At 41.2% G+C, this 8,086-nt stretch overlaps 1 pseudogene; it reads right to left on the bottom strand.

Moving 5' to 3' along the window:
• Positions 1-4,023: 4,023 nt before the first annotated feature.
• Positions 4,024-7,837, bottom strand: LOC103583201 (annotated as a pseudogene).
• Positions 7,838-8,086: the final 249 nt, after the last annotated feature.

Genomic DNA, 8,086 nt, shown 5'->3' with positions numbered 1-8,086 from the left:
GCGGATTTCAGGGCTGAGACGGCGCCGGCGGCGATGGAGCGGACGGTGCACTGGGTCTGCCAAGGATAGAGACCCGGGCGCCTGGAGGGGTCTGCGGATCGCGCCGCAGACTTGGAGGCCAGGGCTGCCTCTCATCCGCTGCGTGTTATTACCATTATCACCGTCCTCGAGTGAGCCATGGGGTCCGCCCTTGAGGGCCATTCTTAAAAGACTGAACTTTGTGGGCCAGCCCCGCGGCGCACTCGGGAAGGTGCAGCGTTGGGAGCGCAGCTACGCTCCAGCCGCCGGATCGGATCCTATTTAGGAATGGCCGCTGCGCTCACTGGCTGAGAGCGCTGCGGGCGACACCAAGCCAAGGGTTGCGATCACCTTACTGGTCGCAAAAAGAAAAAAAAAGACACACACACACACACAAAAGTTCTGAACTTCGTGGGCCGAAACCATGGCTCACTAGGGAGACTGCTGCGCTGTTAGCCCGCGGCCACAGGTTCGGATCCTATATAGGGAAGGCCGGAGTGCTCACTGGCTGAGTGCTGTGCAGGCGACACTAAGACAAGGGTTGAGATCCCCTTACCGGTCACAAAAAAGGAGAAAAAAAAAAAAAAAAAAAAAAAAAAAAAAAAAAAGAATGGCCCTCAAGATCTTCCAGGATTTGGCTCCAATCCTTGTTGCTTACCTGTTCTTCCTTCCCCTTATCTACACTAACTAGGCTCCAACTAACCTTCAAAAGTAAGCATTTCCCAAGCCTACTCTGCATTTTCCTTTCCCATTATCTGTTTTTTTAAACTCTTCTGTACAATATGCATTTATTACTCCTTTTCCTTTGTCAAAATTCTAACAAATATTCTCAGCTCTAAGTGGTGTCTTTTCCATGTATACTTATCTGATCTAGCCCCATTTGTGAGGCAGAGAGGGGTCCTTTCTTTCCCTTTACTCAGGAAGCATACTTCTTACCTTTCATGGATTCATTTTGTAGGCTGCATCCCAAGCTTTCAGAGAACAGGAACCGTTGTGTCTTCTTTTCTTCTTTCCCCAAAATGACTAGTATACAGTTGAATTCAAATCGGTACTTAACAACACTGTTGGTTTGAATAAGGTTCATCATTCCACGGCTATCTACAATATAGCAAACGTTCTAAGCAATTATGCAGAATCACTGTTTATAGAAAACTGAGGAAGGACATTTGCTATTAATATGTTTTGATGTTCTACGTACATAATACATATATATATATATATATATGTATATATATTGAAGATACACAAGGTAACTATCTCTTAATTGATTTGATGTGCTTAAATATGAATAACAATAATTTTTCCCACTATCCAAATATAATATCAAAGATGACTCAAAGGCCATGTGGAGACTGTCAAAAAGCAGAAGGTTACAATGTTATCTGAGTAAAGTGATCTCAACATTGAGACAGGATAGTCCCATCAGAAAAGATCATGCGTTTTGGGCCGGCCCCGTGGCTCACTCGAGAGAGTGCCGCCCTGGAAGCACTGAGGCTGCGGGTTCGGACCCTGTATAGGGAGGGCCCGTGCGTGCTCACTGGCTGAGCGTGGTGCAGACCAGTCTAAAAAACAAAAGAAAAGAAAAGAAAGAAAGGACCAGACCAGTCCAAAAAAAAAAAAAAAAGAAAAGAAAGGATCATGTGTTTTGAGCTTTGAGATTAAGTTGTTTTTCTCCATCTTCATAATTAACTGCATGCAAAAAAAAGCTTTTTTTTTTCAAAATAGTGATTCACAATAAACCCCTTAAAATAACCTAATAAATGTTTGTCTCCCAGATAACAATTTACATTATACATGTTCTACACTGCAGTCTACTACATCTCTGTTCTAAATGTGTCAATATTACAATGACATTATCTGCACTTGGTATTTGAATTCTCTTAACATCTAATTCTCTAGAAGTATAGTATTTTCCTTAACAGTCATCAGTACTATACGTCGTCTTCTTCTTTTTTCTTTCTTTTTTTTTTTTTTTCCCTTTTCTGGCATGTGAAGACTTTAATCTGACCATCTTGTTCAATCTGTTTAATTCTGTTTAATCTGTTCAATGCTCTTTCTCTTTCTCTCTGTGTTTCCCTCTCTCTTCTCTCTCTACCTCAAAATCAATGAATGTTTGCAATTAAAATGCTCATTTTTAACTCAAATAGACTAAAATTTTTCATTTGTCTGACTTAATAGGCAGTGGTCAAGAAAGCTCCTAATTCAACAGGTACCAAAAATATTTCCTGCTGTATTGACAGTGAGCCCGTTAACGCTAACATTTCCAGAAACCAATTGCTTTAGTGCCCAGAGAAACATTCCCAAGCGTGAGAAAATATTTTGTGGCTCGACCTACTATGAGTGGGAGTGTTTGATTATGTGCACTCCCAGGGACTTGTGTAAACCAGGTGGAACAACCAGGGATTGCTTATGTTTAAGGACCACTACAAGAGAAATATTGACTCTATGAATTTGGTCTAAAAAAGAATTATCCTGCTGTGTATAGCCACACATTTCGATCACTTTTAGGTATTAGCCAATCAGTTCAAGCAATTTTAGCTTTCTTAATGGAGCTTAATGAGACATCTTCTGAAAATACTTTTATGTAAAGTAATTTGAATATTTGAATCATTTATATATATATATATATATATATATTTTTTTTTTTTTTTTTGTCTTATGTCTTTTTTTCCGTGTCCGGCAACAGATCGCAACCCTCAGTGTTGCCCCCGTACCGGACCAGGGACCGGCAACGGGATTGCAAACCTCGGTGTTGCTCCCACGCCTCGCTCAGCCAGTGAGCGGGAGCCGGTCTGTATGTGGGAACCGAACCCTCTGGCGGGAGCGCTGCCGCGCTTCCCAAGCAGCGCACTATCCAGTGCACCACCGGGCCAGCCCGAATCATTTATAGAATATTTGAATCGTTTATAGTTTTTAAAAATGATTAGTGTGACCTCAGGGGACATAGTAGACTAGCCAATATATTTCTTCTATTTCATTCAACCACAGCTAACTGGAAGAATTATCTGCTTGAATCCAATAGCATTTATTCAATGTGTTGACTGGACCAGCTTCTGAACTGGTCTCCCTACTTTTCTCTTACTCTTCTATGGCTTCTTTTCGCAGATCAGCCAGAATAATCAACTAAATGTAAGTCAGGTCATGTCGGTTCATTGCCTAAAACCTACAAGGGCTTCCCACTATGCACCAAATCTAGTTGAAAGGTTTCTCTGTAGTCTAAAGGGCTCTGAATTCATGTCGTATATCACCTGCTCCCCCACACTCATTCAGCCAGACAAGCCCTTCTGGTGTTTTCTCGAATGCTGGAAGCATTCTTGGTCTTAGGGACTTGTGCTTACTTATAATTCACACTCCCCCATATATACACACATCTTGATCTTTCTCTTTATTCAAGTCTCAACTCAAACGTGGCCTTCTCTGAATGCGTTCCCTGACTATCCTACACATGGGATGAAATAACACGAATACTCCATCAACGCCACTCTCTTCACCGTCTACCTCTTACCCATGTGGTTTCCCCTTTACTGCATAGCATGCATTATGGGATTATTTATTTACTTACTTATGTACTTATGATCTTTATGTTTTATATTCTACTCAGACTGAGAAAAAAAGGAACTCGATTTGTTTCATTCACTTCAATATTCCAAGAGCAGAAAAGAATTCCTGACATATTGTATGAATTTAATTTTTAAAATACCGAATGATGAATGAATGGATTAATGAAGAGATATGCATAAATGATTACTATGTTAAAGATGCTGTTTTAGGCATTATGAAATAAGTTTGCTTTTATACACATATTTTCCAAAGACCTTTCTCAACCTTCTTTCCCTTATGAAACAAAATCTTTTTTTTTTTCATATTTAAATCATCTTTATTTACAAAATACTATCCTGCAAATTGTAATTCTATTAAGCTTCAATTAGAGCAAAAGAAGTAGTTACTTAAACTGAAAATGAAAGATAATTCAAAACTATTTATGAAGAGAGACCAAAAATATCATCAGGTTTCTTGCTGTGGTTCTGGACTTCAGGAGCAGGCTCAGTTGAGGGCAGAATCGACCCTGAAGGGAACTCACCCCTACTTTCAGAATGTAGGGGTGGGGGTTCAAATCCAACTCTTAGAGGAACATAAGGAGGAGAGCCCCTCAGTGAATAGACATTCCTCATTGCCAATGGAGGTGGTGGCTGAACAGGGAAAACCCTTGGTAGAAAATAATTGCGGGGAGCTCCATACATGCTTCCTGCAGGAGGTGGAGGAAAAGGAGGTTCTCTTCTCATGAATGGACCCCTCATATCCACTGGAAACACTGGACCTCTGATTGCAGGAAAAGGTGGAGGAACAAAGCCAGGGCCAGGTGCTTCACTTTCAGCAGGCACAGATGAATTAGGCACATTTACATGACCAAGGTCATCTTTGGTATCATTTCTACTGGATTCCATTTGTGAAGACTTCAGCTCATCTACTTTATCCAAAGAAGGCATATTACAACTTCTAAGTGCTGCTGGTCCAGACGGTCTACCGGGAGTAGAATAAAATCTGTCTTGCCTTTGTGGAAGAAGAGCTGGATCAGAACATGGTTGGCCTGGTGGAGAGATCATCATCCTCAAGTGCTGTTCCCATGGAGGTGACAGGAATCCAGAAGGTGCTCCATGAGAATCAGGTAACCTATCACAGCCAGATTCTCCTCTTTCATTGGTCATCTGATGGTCCAGAGTATTCTCTGGGCCTCTTGAGCCTCTTCCTCCTCCTCGCCCTGGAGTCAAAGGTGAGAGTCTGAGTGGAGGGAGAAAAGCTCTCGTTTCGGATGAAGGTTGACCCAGTGGTGAGGGACCATATGGGGAATGCTCTCCTCCAAATGCTGCATTTGGAACATCAAGTGCAGTGCTGTATTTGGAACATCAAGTGCATAAGGATCTTTTTTGAAAAGTTCAAATGTAAACTCTTTCAGCTAATTTTTGCCTCTTGGAAACATTTACTTTCCTTAAATACCTGAGGTGTCTTTCAGCAGTCTCAGCTGCCACCCAATTATCATGTGCTTTTTTCTCATAGGAAGTCATCTGCCCTTGGTAAAAACGAATGCTTCTCTCCAGTTCTTCTTCCACATCTTTGGCTCGCCTTCTATAGGTCTCCAGTTCTTCAGCTGTGTGGCTGATCTTTTCTTCCACTTTGGAAAGTTTCTCCTCATTCTCTAACCGGTCTTTTTCCTCTCCTATTAATTTCCTGTGGAGTTTCACTCCATTTTCTTGATACAGTTCAGTCATTACTTTAAGTTTCTGCTGAAGCTTCTGATTTTCACTTTCCAACTGTGTGTTTTCTGAATGTAGAGATGCTTGTTCGTGTGTTTTCTGACTGTAAAGATGCTTGTTCGGTCTGGAGATTTGTAATATGCTCTATAAGCTCTTCCTTTGTTTCATCTACTTCAGACAACTGAGTTTAAATTTGGTTTCTTTCTTCTTCTAGAGTTTTTAAAGAAGCCTTTAACTGAGCAACGTGAATCAGTTTCTTCAAAGCTCCTTTTGGCTGATCATCTAAGTGAGCACCATTTTGGGANAGTGTGATATTGTAGTGAAGTATGTTTTTCCAAATTAAGCTTCTTTAGTTCAAATCACCATGCTATTACTTCCTAATAATGTAAAAGAGTACAAATTACTATATCTCATTATCTTCATATGTAGTATTGGGAAAATAATGACAAATATCCCATGGCGTTATATAAAGACAAAATGACATGATTCATGAAAAGCATTTACTGCAGAACTTGGCACATAATATGAGCTCAATAAATCTGTTGTTTTCGTTTAACTCTGCAACTATAGAGTTTCCTAACATTCTCCTCATGATTCTATTTTTTTTATTTAGTGTGTTCTGTCCAGCATTCTTAACTTTTCTCAATGCTCAGCTATCACTTTTTTTCAAGTAACATATTGTTTCCTTTGACTTAAATAGGTTTTTAGGCTATAGGTAAGACCAATTGCATACTATAATTTTTGAGAGCTGTTATACATACTTTAAAATTTACTTCTTCCTTCTTCAATGTATCTTTTTAGTGTAGCATAAAAATAAGGAATCAGGATATTCTGAGTGCTTAAAAAAATGTACGAGAGCCACCTTACGGTTAAAAGACTTCCTGGTAAAAAAGAGAAGAAAGTCTGAAGCAGAAAGAGAATGAAACAGTAATTTGAGAAAATTTTAATTTTTGATAAAATTTGTTTAGGTAACTACAAGCTCCTTTTCTAAGTGAAATCAAATTTTAGGAGGTATGAAAGCAAAAAGAAAAAATTTGATCTATTTAGAATGGTTATAAACTCATGTTAAGTTTTGTTTGATTGATTGTGGTATTTGCTTCTGATTTTATCCACTAACCTACTTCAAGTGTTTGAAAGAAATACAGGCTTCTTATAAAGAATTAGAAATTATAACTTTTAAAATGCATAACTGAGTTTTAATTTCCATGATCAATCTCAGTGGAAGTGATCCTTGCCAGTGAGCATGAGTGACTGAGAAGTTGACATGTTAGAAGTGCATATTAATAGCCCACCCAATTCCCAAGAAGAGTCGTCAAAAAGTACTATGTCTGTGAAATTCCTCATACTTCGTCTTGTCAAATGCAGTTGTCATCACTTTCTGGTTCAGGGATTATAATGGCTGATACTGTAGAACACTTAATTTATGCTAGGCACTGTTCTAAGGTATTTAGTTGATTTAACTTCACTAATTTTTAAAACAATGTATTGGTACTATTATAATCTCTAATTTATTACCTGAAGAAACGACATAGGAAGATTAAACATCTTGTCTCAAGCCTACGTAGGAAGTTGGTGCTGAGGGGTGGGATTTGTGTAAGATCATCTGGCTCCAGAACACTGCTTGTCATCATGTGACATTTAAAGGACCATTGGGGTCTGCAATCCAAAGATCAGTCTTTTAAGAATGGGCCTCAAGGGCCTACCCCGTGGCTCACTGGGGAGAGTGTGACACTGGGAGCGCAGCAGCACTCCGGCCGTGGGTTCGGATCCTGGATAGGAATGGCAGGTGCGCTCACGGCCTGAGCGCGGTGCGGATGACACCAAGCCAAGCGTTGCCATCCCCTTACCAGTCACAAAAAAGGACAAAAAAAAAAAAAAAAGAAGAAAGTTGGGAATTTTCATTCAAGGTATCTTTTATTGCCACCTTCAGACATTCTTCATTCATTTGAAATATTTTGCAGATTAGTTTGGCTTCAGCTACTTGTGACTTGATGGATTTGGATTCATCTTCTAGGGACTGTATCCTTTTGGAAATATCTGCCATCAATTCATCTTGCTCAGAATGTTTAGATTTCTGTTCTTTTAATTCTTTTGCTAGAAAGACGATTTCATCCTCAAGTTTAGATTTGGACCTGTTCAGCTTTTCATAGGTTGCCTCCAAACTTCGTGATTCTGTTGACTCCTTCTCAAAGCTGGCATCCTTCAAAGCTGACTCTAAGCCTTCATACTCGTCTTGAACAACGCTCAATTTTTCAAGTAGTTTACATTTTTCTTCATTTAGTCCAGAAAGCTCTTCAGCAAGCTTTTTCTCTCTTCCTACATAAAGCCGGCTTCTAACCGATTGAACACTTCTCCACAAAAACAAGAGAAGAAAAAACCCAGGAAGAGCCGCACATATCACCAATTCCCATGGAAAACCAGGGCCCGGTCTCAGATCATCAGGCGCTGCTGCCAAAGTCCTGCACAGCTTTCCCAGGACCAGCCCCAAGTATGGCTGAGGGGCAGCCCTGGGCACCTCCATGGCGGTGAGGTTGCTCTGGCTGTGGCGGCGCTAACCACGGCCTGGCCGGGCCACAACCAGCAGCTGAGACAGCTCTGCGTTCTGGCGGGAACGCGAACCGGCCCCGGCGACAGCAGCAGACCACGGCACAGCTGGCCCTGCGGGCAGCCGAGGAGCACTGGCGCCCACCGGCCTCAGGCGTCCCCCACGCGCACCCTGGTAACCAGGGCCCTTTGTGACGTTTCGCTTATGTCCCGTGGGCTCGAGCCCGCCCCGCACGATCCTTTGACAGATGCTGTCCTCGCCAAACCCCACC

This window comes from Galeopterus variegatus, unplaced genomic scaffold, assembly GCF_000696425.1.
Source record: "Galeopterus variegatus unplaced genomic scaffold, G_variegatus-3.0.2 Scaffold20531, whole genome shotgun sequence".
Classification (NCBI taxonomy): domain Eukaryota; kingdom Metazoa; phylum Chordata; class Mammalia; order Dermoptera; family Cynocephalidae; genus Galeopterus; species Galeopterus variegatus.
The sequence above is the reverse complement of the archived record's forward strand: the minus strand, read 5'-3'. Positions and strand labels throughout refer to the sequence as shown.